General features: G+C 38.3%; 1 protein-coding gene across 18 annotated transcripts in view; it reads left to right on the plus strand.

The window, feature by feature from the left end:
• NRCAM (neuronal cell adhesion molecule) overlaps positions 1 to 21,379 on the plus strand; it is a 317,729-nt gene that overhangs the window by 76,093 nt on the left and 220,257 nt on the right. The gene's annotated exons all lie outside the window — the stretch shown is intronic.

Consider the following 21,379-nt stretch of genomic DNA (forward strand, 5'->3'; position numbering starts at 1 on the left):
CAGCCAGCAATATGTGTATAGCAGCTCTGCTTTAATTCATTGATTATTTTAATTTTTTTAGCATACACAGGTAGATAGAGGTTCTGTTTAAGATTTCACTTGATTAAATGGATCCATTGCTGGAAACATGAGTTTCCAGCAATGGAATTGCTGGTATTCCTACTGATCCCATGTCTTCAGTACTCTCCCCAGTATATCCCACTGAAATACCCAATTTCATTCCTTCTGTTACTGCCTTATTAAAACTCTTCAAATGGCTCTCTGTCTCATGAGGGAGAATACGCAACCTTTACCCTGGTATTCCTGGCCTCCCTCCCTGCTGCAGCAGTGGAGATGGCCTCGGTGTTCTAACACAAGATTATCTTTTTTGGGGACTTCCCTGGTGGCACAGTAGTTAAGAATCCTCCTGCCAATGCAGGGGACACGGGTTCGAGCCCTAGTCCGGGAAGATCCCACATGCCGCAGAGCAGCTAAGCCTGTGTGCCACAACTACTGAGCCTATGTTCTAGGGCCCCTGTGCCACAACTACTGAGCCCGCCTGCTGCAACTACTGAAGCCTGCATGCCTAGAGCCTGTGCTCTGCAACAAGAGAAGCCACCGCAGTGAGAAGCCCGCGCACCACAACGAAGAGTAGCCCCCGCTCGCTGCAACTAGAGAAAGCCTGCACACAGCAGCGAAGACCCAATGCAACCAAAAATAAATTTAAGAAACCCAAAAAACAAAAAGAAAACACTTTAAAAAAAGATTTTTTTTTGAATTCTGGAAAATTTTATTAACAAGTTAATTTAGAAGAGCAGAGTACAAAGCTGTACAAACAATATGATTCCAGTTTCATATTTTCATATATATATATGTTTGTATATATACACTCTATGCAAATATACAATATATATGCATCAAAAAAGACTGGATGTAAATGCACCAAAATGTTAACATTGGCCCTTTAAAGGTGGTGTAACTATGGCTGATACTTTTTTCTATTATTAGCAGGTGTTACTTTTATTTTGCTACTTCAAGAGATAGAATGTTTCATTATCTGGGGAGATATGGCCTCTGTGAAATAAGCTTTATAGTTTATGTTTTTAATATTTTATTTTATTTTTTAAAATTTATTTTTAACTTTTTACTTTATATTGAAGTATAGTTGTTTAACAATGTTGTGTTAATTTCAGGTGTACAGCCAAGTGATCCAGTTATACATAAGCATGTATCTATCTATTCTTTTTCAAATTCTTTTTCCATTTAGGTTGTTATGTAATATTGAGCAGAGTTCCCTGTGCTATACAGTAGGTCCTTGTTGGTTATCTATTTTTTTTTATATTGCCTCACATTTCTAGCATACTTTTTTTGAATTCGATGTTTAACTCATTATTTATTTATTTATTTGGCTGAGTCGGGTCTTAGTTGCGGCAGGTGGGATCTTCGTTGAGGCATGCGGGATCTTTTGTTGCGGCGTGTGGGCTTCTCTAGTTGTGGCGTGCGGGTTTTTCTGTCTCTAGTTGTGGCACAGAGGCTCCGGGGCACGTGGGCTCTGTAGTTTGTGGCATGCAGGCTCTCTAGTTGAGGCACGCAAACTCTGTAGTTGTGGCACGCAGGCTTTGTTGACTCTGGCATGTGGCATCTTTGTTCCCCGACCAGGGATTGAACCCACGTCCCCTGCACTGGTAGGCAGATTCTTTACCACTGGACCGCCAGGGAAGTCCCTGGTTATCTATTTTATATATAGCAGTGTGTGCATGTCAATTTCACACACAAGATTATCTTGATCTGGTTATCAAATACAGAGCCTGAGACTGTGCTCTCACAAGCAGCCCATGAAATCGAGCTCCTGTCTGATTTTGCTCAGCATTATCTTTGCCCTTCTTCTAAGCTACCCAAGCCATTCTGTTCCTTTTGAGCACACCTCCTCCACAAAGCCTTCCTCGATTACTCCAGCCCATAGTAATCAGGACCATGTCGAAATTCTCTTGCACGGGTGGGCATTTATACTAGTCTACCTTACATTTTACCCAGTTTGACAATGGTGTTATGTAGACTGTGTGTGCCTAGTGTTATTTTCGCCCCCTGGGGCATCGGGGAACAGTACAGCAGTCAGTGTGACCACCACTCACCTGGGGAAGTAGGCATGCTGGGATCATCCCCACATGTAAATCTTCAATGTAATATATGCATTAAGATAAGAAGGGAAATGTATTCTGGAAATAAATTTCAGCAACATGGATGGAAATAAAACTTACCTTAAGTTGCAACACATTAAAGCTCAAAGAACTTTAAGACCAGATGGTATAGGTTTTAAGCCTAATTCTGCCTCTCACTTTGTGTTCATCAGCAAGTTATTTATCCTTTATGATCTTTTTAATAACTATAATAATACTGCTATTCTTTGTTCTTTGCACTTCACAAAGTGCTTTTGCATGTTCTTTAATTTGAACTTCACAATGACCCATAAGGTATCAAGGTTAGCTTTTACCTTTCAAACAGGAAAACTGAGCTTGGGGCCATGCCCTCACATCTTAATGTGTTAAGCTGTCAGTAGGCACTGAAACTCAAATCTTCTGGCTTCTATTTTAGTGCTTTACTAAACTGTTACTGAAAGTGTTATCTACAGACCAGCTGTGTGGGCATCACCTGGGAGCTTGTTAAAAATGAAGAAGCTCAGGCCTCACCCCAGACCTGCTTTTTTCAGAATCTACATGTCAACAAGATGCCCAGGGATTCATACATACTTTAAAGTGGAAGAAGTACTGTAATGTAAGAACAGTTTAATAAGCCTCTGAGGTACAAATATGAAAAGGGTTTTAAAATTTTTATTCCTATTGCTGCCATCAAATCTCTTCTGTCAAATCTCCCTTTTCTCTGAAGAGATCTCGAGCAGATCTGATAGATTTTTAGTTACTTTCACGTTTTTTATAAGTTTCATACACTGTAGTCCAGTTTTAAAACTTCAAACTTACATGGAAAGAAAAGCTTTCCTTTACCCCAGCCTAGCTTGTGCCCTTCAAAAGTTTTGTTTTTTTTTTTTTTTTTTTTTGGCCTGTTCTTAAACCATATGTACTTACTTCCAAGTTCTGTCTCTTGGTGATGTATCATGATGATGTTCATTTTTCAGAATAAGAAATTCAGTTGCCCCGCTCAGTCTTCAGTGAAACTCAGAAGTAAAAACCAGGGACTTCTCTGGTGGTCCAGTGGTTAAGACTCCGTGCTTCCAATGCAGGGGACCCGGGTTCCACCCCTGGTCAGGGAACTAGATCCTGCATGGTGCAACTAAGGTCCCACCTGCCGCAACTAAGACCCGGCACAGCCAAATAAATATTAAAAAAAAAAAAAAAAAGAGGTAAAAACCAAGCACACATACCCAGCATAAAGTAAGCAAGACATTTCAGTCTCTATTCACTGTATTTCACCAGGTTATTGGCCCAAGGATGACTTATGGTTGGTTGTCTGTGGCAAAAACTGAAGTTGATAAAGTATGAGACTGTACTTCATTAAAAGGAAACATTTCTCAACCTCTTGTTCTTAATTTTTATTTAAGTTTTTCAGTCTTCTTTGGCTCGGAAGCCAAGAGTTAGATCTATTCACCCTTAGCCAAATGACTGCCCTTGGATGTTCAAGATGGAATTCCATTCGAGTCCCTGCGGATTGTGTTCATTAGAATTCTTAGGGGTTGTGTATCCCCTTGTTCCAACTATATACTTTATCAGACTTCTAATTCCCGTCTTAGTCCCTGAAATGAAAGTTTCATTTTGGCGCCCCCCCCCCCGCTTCCTCCTCCATGTCTTGTTTGTTTTCCCTTTAATGTGACAAGAAAAGGCAGCTTTTGTCTTTGTTTCTGGTTAGCAGACTTCATAAATATTCATTAGCAGTTTCCCTTTCCAGCTACTATTTTGTAATTTGTAATTTTTAAGTGAAATCTGAAGCAAAAGATAGCTCCCACTACTCACTTTAATACACCTGAGTTGTTCATCTTTATTTTGGAGGTCGTGAGCCAGACAGGAGTGACTTTTGAAGGCTGTTTTCCTAGGCTACATCATTCTGAGGAGGCACAGGTTGTGTGTGTGTGTGTGTGTGTGTGTGTGTGTTTGTGTGTGTGTGTGGTGTGGCTTGCGGCTCAGCGGGTGAGTAAACGGGACAGGAGTGGAAAGAGTATTTCCAGAGCATTTGCAGGAGCGCTGTGCTAGGCAATGTATCCACTGTCTCACCTTGTCTTCACAAGGGCTCTGTGAGACAGGTGTTACTATATCCGTCTTACAAGCCTGGAACCAAAGCTAAGAAAAAGTGAGTGATTTGCTCCAATCCACAAAGCTAGTAACCGAGAAGTGGTGATGACAGATTATGAAACGTGTGTGTTCCACGGTGCTCTTCTGGTTGTTCTGTAGAAACTGATAGTGGGCAGCTTTGGAGTTACTACCTTTAGAAAGTCGATATGTTTTTTATTTTGGTGTATTAAGTTGTTAATAACAGTGTTACTACGCCTGGGCTACTGGAAGGGGGAGCCTGCTGTTCCCACCCTCACTTAAAATGGAATATTACTCAGCCAGAAAAAGAATGAAATTGGGTCATTTGTAGAGAGACGTGGATGAACCTAGAGACTGTCACACAGAGTGAAGTAAGTCAGAAAGAGAAAAATATAATATATTAAAGCATATATGTGGACTCTAGAAAAATGGTACAGATGAACCTATTTGCAGGGCAGGAATAGAGACGTAGATGTAGGGAACAGACGTGTGGACATGGTGGAGGAGGGGCTGGGATGACTCAGGAGACTGGGATTGACGTATGTGCACTGCCTTGTGTAAAACAGACAGCTAGTGGGAACCTGCTGTAGAGCGCAGGGAGCTCAGCTCGGTGCTCTGTGGTGACCTAGATGGGTGGGATGGGGGTGGGTGGGAGGGAGGTCCAAGAGGGAGGGGATGTATGTATACATAAAGCTCATTCACTTTGTTGTACAGCAGAAACTAACACAACGCAACATTGTAAAGCAACTATACCGCAATTAAAAAAAACAAAACAAAAAACCTGAGGCTCAGCGCTGGCCCTTAGATGCCAGGGGATTGACCCAGTATTTCCATGGATTGCCCTTTTAGTTAGTGCTTTGTTTACTGGATAATAACTCTACCATTTTCTGTCTGTAGAGAGTTTTTTTCCCCACTTTCAAGAAAGCTCTGCTTTGCAGAAATGCGTTCCTTCCCCCATTCCTCTGGAAAACAAAACAGATGCAACTGTTAGGTGACCTTGCGGGCTCAGCACCACACACTTAGCAGTTTTCATGCACCCCCCTTGCAGCCTCCCATGCTTTCCTGAGTGTCAGCAGGAAAGCACACACCCTTTTAAGGGCTGTTTTTCTAAACTTGCTAATCAGGCAGCTAATTTCTTGGTATCGTGAGTCTGTTTCTTGATTGTCGCATCAAATTCCGCCTGTGTCTCTCCTTATTCACCTTAGTGGCTGTGGACAGACCCCTCCTGGGTACCTTTCTGCCTTGGATAGGGGTGGCATTGCCCTAAAGCCACATAAATCTGCGCATGTTGAGACCAGCCCAAAGCAAGTCTGTGCCAGCCTCTTAAAATTTTTGCTGAAATCTAAAACACTATTTGCCTTTGGATACAAAATGGAGGCGCTTTTTTGGGAACCTAGTAACACTCAAGAGTTGTCTGTTATCTGCCAGGCAAGATGTAATTAGACTTCCTATGCAGTTTACCACGTGATTTAGGATATGTGTTTTTTTTTAAAAAAAGCCAAGGGCAGGAGTATTTTTAAATAATGTTGATTTATCCCCCCTGAATATAGAAGTAACACACATTCACTGCAGATAATTTAGAAAATGAAGAAAAATGTGAAGAAAAGAAAATAAGGCAGGTAAAATGATTATTAACTTTTTGATGCGTATTTCTTGTTACACTCACACACATACATAGATGCACACACAACATATTTAGGTTTTTGCAAAACATTTTTAATGGCATTAGTCCTTGGGGCATTAATGCCAACCATTTTTCTCCTTTTCAATTCTTTTTATTTTTAGAATGGAATGTTACCCATATACAAAAGAGAGGGAGAATAGCTCAGTGTTCAGGACCGTTTACTATGGAAACAGATTGCCTAGATTCTGGTCTTGGCTGTACCATGTGCTAGCTTGGAACCCTGGGCAAGCCACTTAATCTTTCTGTGCCTCAGTTTTCCCATATATAAAATGGGGACAAAACAGTACTTATTCATAAGGTAAACTGGTAGCTATTATTATTTTTTAAAATGAAGATAACATATATGTAAGGTGAAAAGAAAAACTATACATAATCTATCGTTGTTATTTTGCTTGTGTTTTATTCCTTGATCACACCTCTTGCCTTCCACCAGAGGTAATGTTACCCTACATCGCTGTTTAGCTTTACATATTTTGAACTTCATATAATCAATCTCATACAAATTTTGACATAACATTGTTTGTGAGATTGCTTCAAGGTGATGTTTTTCAGTGCCAATAGTATTATATGTCACACTTTTTTATCCCTTTGGGTTGTTTTTAAATTTCGTGTTATTATAAGCAGTGCTGCTATGAACATTCTTGTACATGTCTCACGATGCTCACCTGCAAAATTTGTTACTGTTGTTCTTCTGCTTTTTGTTTTTTTAAGGAGTCTACCTGCTGGGTAGTAATGTATGAGCATCTTTGATTTCACTAGGTAATAGAGAATTGTTTTCCAAAATGGTTGTATTGGTGTGCATATATACTTAAACCAGAATGTATACAAGATGAAAAGTCTGTAGGCAATTTAACTTTTGCTTTGTGTAGATGATATGCCTTTTCTCTTTGATTGTTTTTAAGGTATTCTCTTGTCTTTGGAGAGCTGTAGTTTTGCTATAATATGTCTAGGTGGTATTTCTTATTATTCATCCTTCTTAGTATATATTGTGGTTCCTATGTCAATGAATTCATGTCTCCCATCAAATCTGGAAAAAGTGCAGCTAATTACTTCTTTGAACATTCCCTCACTTTCATTCCTCCCCTTTGAAACTCTAACTAGACTTACTTAAACCTTCTCATTTTATTTTCTTTGACTTAAATGCTCTTTCATATTTTTCTTTTGCCTGTGCTATAAAATGGATCATTTATTGAGCCCTATTTTCTTTTTAATAATACTGTTTTTAGCTGTGTCTTATATGATGTTTATCATGTATTGAGTTAAAAAAACGTTTTTAAGTTAGTTGATTTTATTGTTCATTTTCAGAAGTTTCACGTTATTTTGTAAATCTGTCTGGTCAACTTTATAACATTTTACCCTTTGTGTTTTAATTGTTTTAGTTGTGGTAGAATACACTAAAACTTTTTTTTTTTTTAACCATCTTAACCGTTTTTAAGTGTACAGTTCAGTTAAGTACATTCACATTGTTGTGCAGCCAATCCAGAACTCTTTTCATCTTGCAAAACTGAAACTCTGTCCCCATGAAACATCCCCATTTCCCCCACCCCCCAGCCTCTGGCAGCCTCCGTCCTACTTTCTGTCTCTATGAACCTGACTTCTCTAGGGACCTTAGATAAATGAAATCCTACAATATCTGTCTTTCTGTGTCTGGCTTATTTTGTGTAGCATCATGGCGTCAAGGTTCATCCATGCTGTAGCATATGTCAGGATTTCTTTCCTTTTTAAAGGGTGAGTAATATTCCATTGTAAATTCCGTTGTGAGTTTTATTACCATTTAAATTTTTTTAACCATTTCAGATATGATAATTTTTATTAGTATCTGATCATTATAATATTTGACATCTTTGGGCATCTAGATCTGTTGTTCTGCTGGCTTTCCTTCGTGGTAGCTGTTCTATGTTTGGTGGTGTTCTTTACGAGGTTGGAATAGAATGAACTTCATACCTGGGAATCCTGAGACCTATCGTAAGGAGGATTTTAATTTCTTTCTGTCCGGAATCTGGATGCTACCAATCTGGAACCGCATTAGTCTTTCAGGCTTAATATCAGATTTCAGGAGCAACCCCTACCTCTCAGTGGTTAAGGCTTTGTCAGCTTTTACTCTGCCCCATGTTTGTTAATCAGCACCGTTTTGCTTTCAGCTGTTTTTCCCCCATTTTCCTCCCTTCTCTTCCATAATATTCTTCCCCTATCTTTTCTATTCCTTCTTCCTTTTTCACCGTCCCTTCTCTTCATTCACCGTGCTGGCTGACTTGTCTGACTACTCTTGAGATTCTCTCTTTGCCTTTGGAATTCTGAAGTTTTACTGTATTCTATGTTTAGTTTATGTATTTTTGTGCTTTTTAAAAAAAATCCTGTTTGTTATTTATTCTGCTTCCTGAATCTGGGAGTTTGTATATTATATCCATTCTGGAAAACTCTTAGGCATGGTATCTTTACATATTATTTCTCCTTCATTCTCAATATTATCTCTTTCTGGAATTCCTATTATATATGTTATTCCTTTATCTTTACCCTTCATGCCTCTTAACCTTTTTTTTTTTAAATTTTGTCTCAATGCAACTCCTCAGTATTACTTTTTTTTTTAAAAAAATTATTTATTTATTTTCCTATGTTTTTGGCTGTGTTGGGTCTTAGTTGTGGCACATGGGATCTTTGTTGAGGCGTGTGGGATCTTCCGTTGTGGCACACAGTCTCTTTGTTACGGCACTCAGGCTTCTCTCTAGTTTTGGTGTGCAGGTTTTCTCTCTCTAGTTGGGACACGTGGGCTCAGTAGTTGAGGCACACAGGCTTAGTTGCCCCGCAGCATGTGGGATCTTAGTTCCCCGACCAGGGATTGAACCCGCGTTTCCTGCATTGGAAGGCGGATTCTCTACCACTAGACCACCAGGGAAGTCCTGCCTCTTAACCTTTTTTACATATTTTTTCGTTTTTTAGTTTTTTTTTCTGTTTCAGTTATTTTCCCAGTTTTGTGTCTTATTAGCTAGTTGAGCCACCCAATAAATTTTTCACTTGAATAATTTTTTATTTCAGAAAGTTCTGTTTGGTTCTTTTTCACATCAGCTTTATTTTCATAGTCTCATATTCTTTGCTTATGTATTCAATTTCCTCTTTAATGTTTTTGATAGCAGACAATTTATATTTTGATTCTAATAATTCCAACACATGAAGTCTTGACAGATTGCACCATGTATTCTTTCTGCTGACTCTCACTCATGGTGTCTTGCTTTTTCATATAATCTAATTTTTTAAAATTGTTACCTGGGGGAATTCTGTAAGGTCTGGTTTGAGGATGTGTTTCTCCATGGAAGATTTAGATTTGTTTTAAGGGAAATAGGACTGGTTTAAATTAATTTATTGGCTTTGGATTTGTGGGAATCATGCAGAGTGTAAATTAGGACCTGAAATCCCAGAGGGGGAGGGTCTGGTGGCTTATGATTACAGCTTTTCAAGGAGGCTTTTTTATCCTTCACTCAATATCAGAGTCAAGAGGGACAGTTTTCTTGGCCATCTCCCTTTATATGGTGAATTTTTTTCCTGCTTCACCAAGGGCAGAACCCTTGGGAATCCAGTTTTCATGCAATTGCCTCTATTTTGACTTTTCTCCTGATACGGATCCAAGACCCATACTCTTTTTTTTTTTAATTGAAATATAGCTGATTTACCATGTTGTGTTAGTTTCATGGGTACGGCGAAGTGATTCAGTTATACATATACATATGTGTGTGTATATATACGTATGCATATATATTCTTTTTCAAATTCTTTTCCGTTATAGGTTATTACAAGATATTGAATATCGTTCCCTGTGCTATATAGTAGGTCCTTACTGTTTATCTATTTTAAGCATAGCAGTGTGTATCTGTTAATCCCAAACTCCTAGTTTATCCCTTCCCCCCACCTTTGGCAGCCACAAGTTTGCTTGGTGCATTTATTTTTATTTTATAAATAAGTTCATTGGTGCCATTTTTTTAGATTCCACATACAAGCAATATCATATGATATTTGTCTTTCTCTCTTTGACTTACTTCACTCAGTCTGACAATCTCTAGGTCCATCCATGTTGCTGCAAATGGCATTATTTTGTTCTTTTTTATGGCTGAGTAATATTCCATTGTATGTACGTACCACATCTTCTTTATCCGTTCATCCATTGATGGACATTTAGGTTGTCCATGTCCTCGCTGTTGTAAATAGTGCTGCAGTGAACAATGGGGTGCGTGTATCTTTTCGAATTATGGTTTTCTCCGGATGTATGCCCAGAGTAGGATTGCTGGATCATATGATAGCTCTATTTTCAGTTTTTTAAGGAACCTCCATACTGTTCTCCATAGTGGCTGTATCAATTTACATTCCCACCAACAGTGTAGGAGGGTTCCCTTTTCTCCACACCCTGTCCAGCATTTATTGTTTACAGACTTTTTGATGACGGCCATTCTGACAGGTGTGAAGTGATACCTCATTGTAGTTTTGATTTGCATTTCTCTAATAATTAGGGGTGCTGAACATCTTTTTATGTGCCCGTTAGCCATCTGTATAAGACCTGTACTCTTGACACCTCCACCCTCCCCCTCCTTCCCAGAAATTGGTGATGGAAAAATACCTTTAAAGTAGTTACTGGTTTCAGTTCTGGCTTAACCTTTTATGATTAGTGTTTTCACTTTTCTGTTATCCTCTGATATTTCCATTTTAATTACCTATAGCTCAGCTATTCTTTTTCAAGCTTGTCTTTTATACTTTATCCAGAATATTTTGGTGTTTATTTGGATTTCAAACTATGTAGTTTGCTCTATTGCTGGGAATAGAAATTCTGAGCATTTAAAATACTCCCTATTGTCAACAGTATTTGAAACAGTATTGCTCTGACGTTGGTAAGTAAGGAAAGAGGCTGTACTCTTGCCGTGGGGAGGACTGAAGGGCAGCAGTATTCTCATCCATCCAAAAACCTTTCTGACTTCTTGAGTCTCTGGGATTAGTGGTGAGGCCATAATAACATTGTGAAACTCCTGGGATTGCTTTCGTTTCTGGAATATTACCTCCATTTTCTTAATTTTGATCTCTCCCATTGTTAACTGATACTATCCACTCTCTAATACTTTCCCAAAGGAAATTCAACATTCTCATGGAAGATATTTAGAGCCACATTTGTTGACACATCTCTGATGTCTTTTAATTATTCTTTTCATATGTCTTTCTGTTCACAAGACTGTAAACCAGGTTCCCAAATGTGAAAGTGCTACAGCTGGGAATTGTCTTGTTTGCTAAGTAGTTTTTTTGTTTGTTTTTTGGTTTTTTTTGTCCTGCTAGGAGCTTCCTGATGCTCACATGTTCTGTTTTGAGACAATTTTATGCAGATAGGTTTAAGTCTGTATGTTCCATTCAGTTTCCATTAATGGTGTTCTCTTAACTGTCTGTTTTCAGTGCGCTGCTAGCGCTAGTAAGATAGCACACACAGTGATTTGTGTATATTAATTTTCTACTCTGCTACCTTATTGAATTTTCTTACTGCGTGCATGAAGTAGTTTTCAAGTCAATTTTATTTTGCAAGTATATAATCGTATCATCTGCAAATAATGATAGTTTTATCTTCTCATTTTACACAAGCAATATATGGATATATTATCACTGAATAAAAATTTAAACAATAAAAAAAAAAGATAGTGCACACACTGTCACTTGAGAGATCACCTAGTCACACATTATTTTGGAAAGAATTGCTCAACAGTAGCTTTGATGTAACTATTGATTTTTGCTAGGATTTAAGACAGATTATAGAAAGACATTGGATAGTCCTCTCACCAGTTTCTCAGTATGAACCTGCCTAATATTCATCTTTAAGTGGACCTTAACTGGGACAGAGGTAGAAAAAGAAAGTAGGAAAGGAGAATGAGGCAGGAGTTCCCCAGCATGGTTTGCATATACTCATTGGCAGATTCAAGCTGCCAGATGATTTTAAAGTAACACGAGAACAGGTATCCTGCCTCTCCCGCAGCCTTACACTCACCCTTTCCCAGGAGGGCAGCAAGTACCAGCCCACATTCGTTTTACTCATAACAAAACCGAGGATAAATTGGGAGTGTGGGATTAACAGATATATACACTACTGTATATAAAATAGATAAACAGCAAAGACCTACTGTATAGCACAGGGAACCATGTTCAGTATATTGTGATAACCTATAATGGAAAAGATTCTGAAAAAGATGAAATATATGTTTATATGTCTAACCGAATCACTTTGCTGTACACCTGTAACTAACACAACATTGTAAATTAGCTATACGTCAATAAAAAAAATAAAAATAAAGACCAAAAAAGGCTGACTGTAATGTAATGTGAAAATATTAAAAATTTAGGGTAGCAAAAACAAACAAACAAAAACCCCAGCCTTGACTAACTTAAAGGAAAGGCAGTTTATTGGATGGCCACTAGGAGAGCACAGAATTTACAGGATGTCTCAGTCACCAGACTTGAATATGGCGGGAACCGGGTCCCCTCCAGAGAGCAGGAAGCAGGAATAATGTTATCTTACAACAGAACAGTCTGGTCAGGGGGACGGTGATCAAATGGGTGAACCTCAGTCGTTTTAGTCGCCTAGGTACTCTGCTCAGGACTTGAATCCCAGGCAGGTATCTGACTGATCGAGTGTGGGTTCCGTAGCTGCCCCGTGGCAGGGGGAGGTCAGGGAACTGGATTCAGAGCCCCTGCAGATTATACCCAAAGTTGAATCAACCCCAAAAGAAATGTGTGGTGCCCTTAGAAACAAGGCTTGGGTATGAGGCAACCAAACACGGGTAGATGTCCGTCTCAGGTTCACTGTGAATCCCTGGAATGTTTGAGGTAATGGCAGCTTAACATCAAAATCAGACTAACCACCGACAGTACGTTGGGTTAACACAGTCAATTCTAAATGTTTCTGGGGTTCATTAGTAATTTCTTAGATACTTTCAGATGTGTTTTCTCCTCTTGTTAGTTCTTTTGCCCTTCAGCCATTTCAGTTCTCATTATTTCCTCTCCCAGAGATGGGACAGATGACATTTTTTTAAACTTTACATGTTTGTGCCTACCAAATGGCATAGAAAAACTTGTTTGGGGGACAGTGGAATGAAGACTCTATTAAGCATAATGATATTTATGGGGTTAACTAATTGTGATATTCTTGTTTTGATTGTATATCAGATCAGGACTCAAGATAAACTGGTTTGGCGAAGTGCGAAATGTCTCCAGAGAGACACCTGTCCTTTTATCTCTTGTGTCTTGTTTTCTGTGGCAATTGGTTATCTTGGAATAGAGAAAAGTGGTGGCTTAATGAGTATCTTCAAGACTGTGATTTTTTTTTTCTAGGCTTATTTTGAGTAGTTTTAAGCCTTCAGAGGTCACACAGCAAGGAAACGTTCTAACATTAGCCTTTCTTTGAGATGCATCACGTGGAAGAACATGGGAGTTCTTAGAAGTTGTGACAGATTCTCCCTTGAAGGACTTTAAAGATTGGGATTAGTTATTTTGGGGGAGAGAATGGTGCTTTAGGTGCTGTATAGAGCCAGTCATTCAACACTCAGATATTGAGCGACTTCTTTGTGTCACGTTCTGTGTCACAGCCCTCACACAGCTCATGGTCTACCAGGAGGAGACAGGCGTGTCAATAGCTATGTGTACCGCTAGCTAGGGGCTCCACAGTCAAAAACAGAGGCATTGTTTTATCAGTACCGAAAATGAGCTAAACCTGCTGAGACAGGCAGTCTGGGCTGTGTGGCTGGGTTCCCTGCCTCTAGCTTTCTGATAGTTGGTGTTAGAGATAATATATTTATTTGTTTATTTATTTTTGTTTTTGTTTTTTATACACACACACACACTTTTTTCTTGTTGTATGACCTCTGAGGGTTTAAAACTACTCAAAATGAGCCTAGAAATTTAAAAAATCATAGTCTTGAAGATACTCATTAAGTCACCACTTTTCTCTATTCTAAGATAACCAGTTCCAGCAGTCTCTCTGGGGATAAGCTGTCCCTGGGCCAAAGTGACTCAAATATATATATATATATATATTCTTTTTCAGGTTCTTTTTCATTATAGGTTATTACAAGATATTGAATATAGTTCCCTGTGCTATGCAGTAGGTCCTTGTTGTTTATCTATATTATATATACCAGTGTGTATCTGTTAATCCCAAATTCCCAATTTATCCCTCCCCCTGCTTTCCCCTTTGGTAACCATAAGTTTGTTTTCTGTGTCTGTGAGTCTGTTTCTGTTTTGTAAATAAGTTCATTGGTATCATTTGTTTAGATTCCCCATGTACGTGATGTCTTACGATAATTGTCTTTGTCTGACTGACTTCACTTAGTATATTTAACTCCTGACACCTACACCAGTCCATGCTCTGACTCTCAATCAATATTTGATGTCTAGAGCTGCAGAGCTGTCATTCTTGGTGGTCACTATGTGTCTCTCTTTGGAGCTCACAGACACCTTCTTTAACCTCTCCCTGGTCACTGACCATGACCTTACCCAGTCCCACACTATGTTCTGAGTTTTGCTTCTCTTCGGGCGCCTGTTCCATCTCATGGCATCTTTTTCCTCATGGGCTTACCTTGCGTTTGGAGCACGGCGTTTGTTTCATCTGTGTAATCCCAGTGATTGGCACAGCATCCTACACATAGCTCAGGAAAGGTTTGTTCAACTGAAATCTCATTTGATAGTTTGGAGACATCATTTTTCTATACATGCTTAGTATCTGCTCTAATTTGAGCAAGTTTACATAGAAACGTGCTTCATTAGGAGAACACGCCACCGTAAATCCAGATGTCCTGCCGTTGCTCCCTGTGGGAACAGAGCGTTGATGACAATATTTAGGTAGTGTTATCCTCTTGCTCCAGGTATCCGGACATTAAACACTGAGGTTCTTTGCTTGGGATGCTGTGAGACACTGCTTTGGTAATTGGAGTGATACAGTATACCTAGCTATTTGCCACAAACTCTGAGTGTGCGTGCTAGATTTTGACCAGTTCTCAGTTCCTCCTCACCAAGGTCCAGTGATAGGTAACCTTTAGTGACTGTGACTGAGTCTGGTTAGACTAGCTTCTCCTCCAGGTCCTACATGGTCCACTTTGGTTTTGTTCTACTGGGAGGCTTCTTGATTCAGAGCCCTAATTACTCATGAGTTATAGGTTACTCTTAACCTATGCACTTTTCAAGAATAGCGTTTAAGTACTAAGAACCAGATTACATTAATGCGAGGCTTTCCTTTTCCCTAATGTGCATGGCAAACTACTGGCTCCCTGCTTTTGAAAATGGCTATGAGAAACAATTCTCCATCTCTCTGGTCTGGATGGGCTGTTTCTTTTTTTTTATTGTAGTATAGTTGATTTATAATGTTGTCTTAGTTTCAAGTGTACAGCAAAGTGATTCAGTTATACATATATATATATATATATATATGTATATTCTTTTCTGTATTCTTTTCCATTATGGTTTGCTACAGGATATTGAATATAGTTCCCTGGGCTATACAGTAGGACCTTGTTGTTTATCTATTTTATATATAGTAGTTTGTATCTGCTAATCCCAAACTCCTAATTTACCCCTTCCTCACCCCCTTTCCCCTCCGGTGACCATAAATGTATTTTCTATGTCTGTGAGTCTGTTTCTGTTTCGTAAATAAGTCCATTTGTATCACATTTTAGATTCCACAGATAAGTGATACCATATGGTATTTGTCTTTCTCTGTCTGACTTACTTCACTTAGTATGATAATCTCTACATCCATCCATGTTACTACAAATGGCATTATTTCATTCTTTGTATGGATGAGTAGTATTCTATTATATATATACACCACATCTTTATCCATTTATCTGTTGATGAACATTTAGGTTGTTTCCATGTCTTGTCTATTGTGAATAGCGCTGCTATGAACATAGGGGTGCGTGTATCTTTTCAAATTAGAGTTTTCGTCTTTTTTGGATATATGCCCAGGAGTGGGATTGCCGGATCATATGGTAGTTCTGTTTTCAGTTTTTTAAGGAACCTCCATACTGTTTTCCATAGTGGCTGCACCAATTTACATTCCCACCAACAGTGTAGGAGGGTTCCCTTTTCTCCACATCCTCTCCAGCATTTGTTATTTGGAGACTTTTTTTTTAAATAAATTTTTAATTAATTAATTTATTTTTGGCTGCATTGGGTCTTCCTTGCTGTGCACAGGTTTTTCTCTAGTTGCAGCGAGCGGGGGCTGCTCTTCTTTGCGATCCATGGGCTACTCATTGCGGTGGCTTCTCTTGTTGCGGAGCATGGGCTCTAGGCATGCGGGCTTCAGTAGTTGTGCCTCATGGGCTCTAGAGCACAGGCTCAGTAGTAGTGGTGCATGGGCTTAGTTGCTCCACAGCATGTGGGATCTTCCTGGACCAGGGCTCGAACCCGTGTCCCCTGCACTGGCAGGCAGATTCCCAACCACTGTGCCACCAAGGAAGTCCCTATTATTTGTAGACTTTTTAATGACGACCATTCTGACCAGTGTGAGGTGGTACCTCATTGTAGTTTTGATTTGCATTTCTCTAATTGGCGATGTTGAGCATCTTTTCATGTGCCGGTTGGCCATCTGTATGTCTTTGGAGAAATGTCTATTTAGGTCTTCTGCCCATTTTTGATTGGGTTGTTTTTTTTTGTTGTTATTGAGTTGTATGAGCTGTTTGTATACTTTTGAAATTAAGCCCTTGTCATTCGCATCATTTGCAAATATATTCTCCCAGTCCATAGGTTATCTTTTTGTTTTGTTCATGGTTTCCTTTGCTGTACAAAAGCTTTTAAGTTTGATTAGGTCCCATTTATTTATTTTTGCTTTCATTTCTGTTGCCTTGGGAGGCTGTTTCTTAATTCTCTGTGGTGGCTGTGTTCCTCTCTGCTGGCATCACTGTCCTTTTTTGCCTCTTTATTGATGGGCAAGACATTTAAAAACCTGCTTGGCCAAAAGATGACCATCTTAAAATCTGAGTTTAAATGTGTTCACCATTTAGAATAGATGTGGTTGCAATGACACTTCCCATGTAACATCATTAAACATCCTCCACACATGCGGTACTTTGGAAGTTACCATTCAGTCACCTCAAGTCCAAATGCATGTGGTCTACTCACTTACATCCCAGTCATCCCATCACCACTAGCTTTATAGTTCACAAGCCTTGCTCTCATGTTATTACGTAGTACCATGGATAAGGCAGTTGCATGCTCAGTGGCTCCTTTGCCTGCCTGGTGCAGGATTTTCTGGTACAGCATCAGCACACTGGCAACCTTAAATGACTTTGGTTTGTCACCATTTTCCACCCTTCTGGCCCCCATGCTTTAGCATGAACCCATTGTGGGAGGAGCGACTCCACCTCATGGTCGGTTTGGGTCTGCAACTGAAAGTAAGAGGCAGCAGCTCCCATGTCCTCTGAACAGGTCTGGATCCCAGTACAGAGGTTCTGTTCACATCAGTGTCCTTCTGCCTCTTTTTGAAGAGGCTTTTTCACATTTTACCAGAAAATTATTAAGAAGTTTATTTAAAGAGTGAGACTTCTTGATGCATTTAAATTGTGTTTTTAAAAAAAATTTATTTTATTGAATTATAGTTGATTTACAATGTTGGGTTAATTTCTGCTGTACAGCAGTGTGATTCAGTTATACACACACACACACACATATATATGTATATTCTTTTTCATATTCTTTCCCATTATGGTTTTTCATAGGATATTGAATATAGTTCCCTGTGCTATACAGTAGAACCTTGTGGTTTATCCATTTAAATTGTAGTTTGAAATGCTTTTGTTCATATGGTTGTTTCCTTGGCCCTCAAAGCCTCTGCTTTTTTTCGGAATTCAGGATTAGACCTCTTTCCCCAGCGTTTCCAAAGTACCTAGCTTCTATTACAGCACCTCCTCCATGCCATCTGTGTAACTCATATTAATGGAGCTCCAGCTCCAGCTGGTTAAGCTTCTGGATGAAGGGCAACATTTTACTAATCTGTATATTCCCCGTGGCCATTCTGGCGCCTTACATCTGGGGATGTTCAGTAAGCAGTGGTTAAAAATTTACAAAAAATATGTTTACTTATCCCAAACTTTAGAGAATGCTTTAACGGCATCAAGTCCTCTTGAACCTACAAAGGAAACCTATCGTCTCCCCCAGGGCAGCCCTGGAGACACATCTGTGCATCGGCACGCCCTCCATGCTCGGGAGTCTGTGCTGCTCGCTGGCCAGCCAGGTGGCCTTTGTGTCTGTTGGTCACATATATTGCTTTGTGGAAGAGCCAAATTATTGTTTTCCTTGTTCGCGGTAGGGACTGTCATTCTCTTGGATGCTTTGTGCCTGGGATGCAGGAACGCTTGAATATAGCCTTGGCATCCTGTGAGATTCCCAAGGACTATCTCAGCATAAGGAACAGGATCTTGGGAATCAAATTCTACTCTGTTGTGAAAAGCTAGGCTTGTGCTGATAAACTAATGCAGAAGTCTCTAGTAAACTGGGCCAGGGCAGGTGGCTCAGGCCCAAGGCTTATGAGGGCCTCTTGCTTCAAATATTACCATCAGAGGATCCTGAGGGTATTACTCACATAGGCCACTTGGAGAAGTATAGAGAGAGCCAAAGACCTTTTCATCCTCTCCTCTTTCCTCCTTCCCCCTATAGTCTCTGTAGTAGCAAAATGATGGAAAGGGAATGTCTGCTTGACCAAGAACTAAAGCAACAAAGTTCCTATTCCCATTTTTTCAAGAAATGTCCAAGGAAATAAATCTTATTTTACTTTTTTAACATCTATTTATTTATTTATTAATGTCATCATCAGCTGAACGTAATTTTTTAACTATTTTTACTGAATAAGATGCACAGAAGTTCACGTTTACATGGAGATTTATTTATTTATTTATTTGTTTCATCAAAACAGAATTGTTCTATGTACATTAATCTGGAACTTGCATTTTTCACTTTACAATGTATATAATGGCCATCCACCATTATAAACAAATAATTCTAAGTCATAATTAAAAATAATGGTGTGATAGTCCATGGTATACCATAATTTATTCAACCATTCTCTTATTTATGGAAAACGGGTTTCTTCTCCAATTTTTGCCACCACAAATATGTTCAATTAAACATAAGTACGATATAGGGTGTCCTTACATGTTAGTGTTTGCATCTCTTTTTTCAGCAAAAACAACCAGAAGTTAGGTTGCTGAATCAAAAGATATGTATGTTTTGGATTTTAATAAATACTGTAATATTATTTTCCCCAAATGAAATAATTCATTTTCCTATCAGCAACATATGAGAATATTCATTGCAAGAAAATAAATTTTAGCCCAATTTTCCCCTTTCTTCATGGCCTTCTTACCGTAACTATTCCACTAAGGTGTTTTTATGACTAGCAGGTTTGTGTCTGACATCTACTAGGTAAAATTCATTCTCATCTTATAACTTAAGTTTGCTTAAGATCTCAGAATCTCTTATCCTTGGTTTTAGTTTTATTTTTCATCTGAAAAAACAAACTTTGTCCTTATAGGAGGCAGAAGGCATTTCTAGAATTCTATTTCATGTACATCTGTAGTGTGTGACAGATTACTCAATTTTTTGAGGAGGAAATCCAGTTCCAGTGGATAATATTAGTACAAAAGAATCAAGCATATCTTTGGAGGATGATGTAAGCAGAAGCTGGTTGGAGAAATATCATTAGTATGAGGGCAACATGTATGAATTCTGCAAGGTGTGAAGAAGCAGTTATGAAAGACGTTATATTTTAAGCCTGGAAATGTGGGTGGGCTGCCATATTGACTAGATTTAAAATTAACCACAGTCTTGAAGCTTAAGCTTGTATATATAACGTGGGAGATGTGTTACAGAAATAGATGCAGCAAATGTTGGACTTTTATCCATTCTACTTTTGCTGCTACTTTGCAGCACACAGAAAGAGTTATTTATTATAATATCAAGGAAAGAGGGGGGCTAATGAATGAAGTATTTGGCTCTCTGAAAAAGTTATGATTCTGTTAATGTTTGTAGAAATGGCATGCTGATTGCTAATTAATTGTCCTAGAAAATTTTGATCAAATATTCTTCTCATATTTACTTAATAACTCTTAAAAGAATACTTTTTCTTCGCCATTCATGCCTCTTATCTTTGGGAATGATACTTTTATAGTGGGACCAGAAAACAATGGAAGTCTTTAATCCATACATGACAGCATTCTCTGCTGCCTGACTCTCTGATTTTATTTCTGAGGGTGTCTAAGATATTTGACATAACAAGTAAGATGAAAAGAAAGCCCTCCAAGTAAATAATCATGTCCTGCAAATCCAGATTGTCTAGAACAGCTTTAACTTGGAACTTTGGAAAACACTGGCTCAAGGTTGGATCTTTCCCAAGATTGTAGTACTATATTGAATTCCTTCCCAGTAATTGTTTGCATTAAACACATTATATCTTTGAGGTACCTTCAGATAATCTCATGTTAAAAAAATAATGGTAAGATATAAAGAAATATGATTGAATCATTCACCCAGTCCAGAAAATAAGTCAGCAGTCCCACCGGGGTGAATGATTCTAAGTATTTTCAGACAGCTGGAATGAATTTTTGAACCTTAATAAATCTAAAAAAAAAAAAACCAACTTAGTTCTGATTACTATAAAATTGTCAGGTAAAATTGCTTATTTTATTTATCAGATAGCATGTTCTCCGAATGATGCTAAAGGTCAAGTTCAAGACTTTGAAAAATTATATACCCTCTTTTAAAATTTTTGTTTCCTGAACACCTGAAACATTATGGCTTCAAAAGGAAAATTAGTACAAGTTTATATGTTACAGTGAATTAGCAAACATATATTTTATCATAAGAAAATAAGTTCATTGGTATGGGAGAATTCAAAGATGGATAACTCATTTTAACACACATTTTAGGTAAGGCACAATAATATTTTGCTCTCAGGACTTCTTAGGCTACTAAGGGGAAAGAAAACTTGTCCACAGTAAAATTACCTTTAGGAAAGAAAACAAATCCTGCAAGCATAGTATGAACAAATAGCTAAGAAACTATTTGGGAACAAAAAACATTTGAAGAGGAGAAAAATAATGAGTTAATAAATATCTGTTGGCTTCTCTTTAGGAACAGAATTTAAATAAATTAATTTAAAATTTTGTTAATTTTTTAAAGGAAAACACTTTCAAGGACTTTTTAGTGAACTCTACTTCATGGAATACTTTAAAACTTTTCCAATAGTATATTATCAGTAATTCATTCTATATACTATTTTGATGAATTTACAAATTTAATATTGGAAATAATCAAGAATTATAAATTGGTGTCATAAAATTTATGTGTTTCGTGGGTAGATAAGTTTATAGTCTAGTAATTATAATCCTATGAATATAAAATTACTCAGATAATTAGAATTAATTGGAATAGGCTTATAGCCTTTGAAAATTCTGGGACT

Source organism: Balaenoptera physalus, assembly GCF_965194825.1.
Source record: "Balaenoptera physalus genome assembly, chromosome: 8".
In the NCBI taxonomy this organism is placed as follows: Eukaryota; Metazoa; Chordata; class Mammalia; order Artiodactyla; family Balaenopteridae; genus Balaenoptera; species Balaenoptera physalus.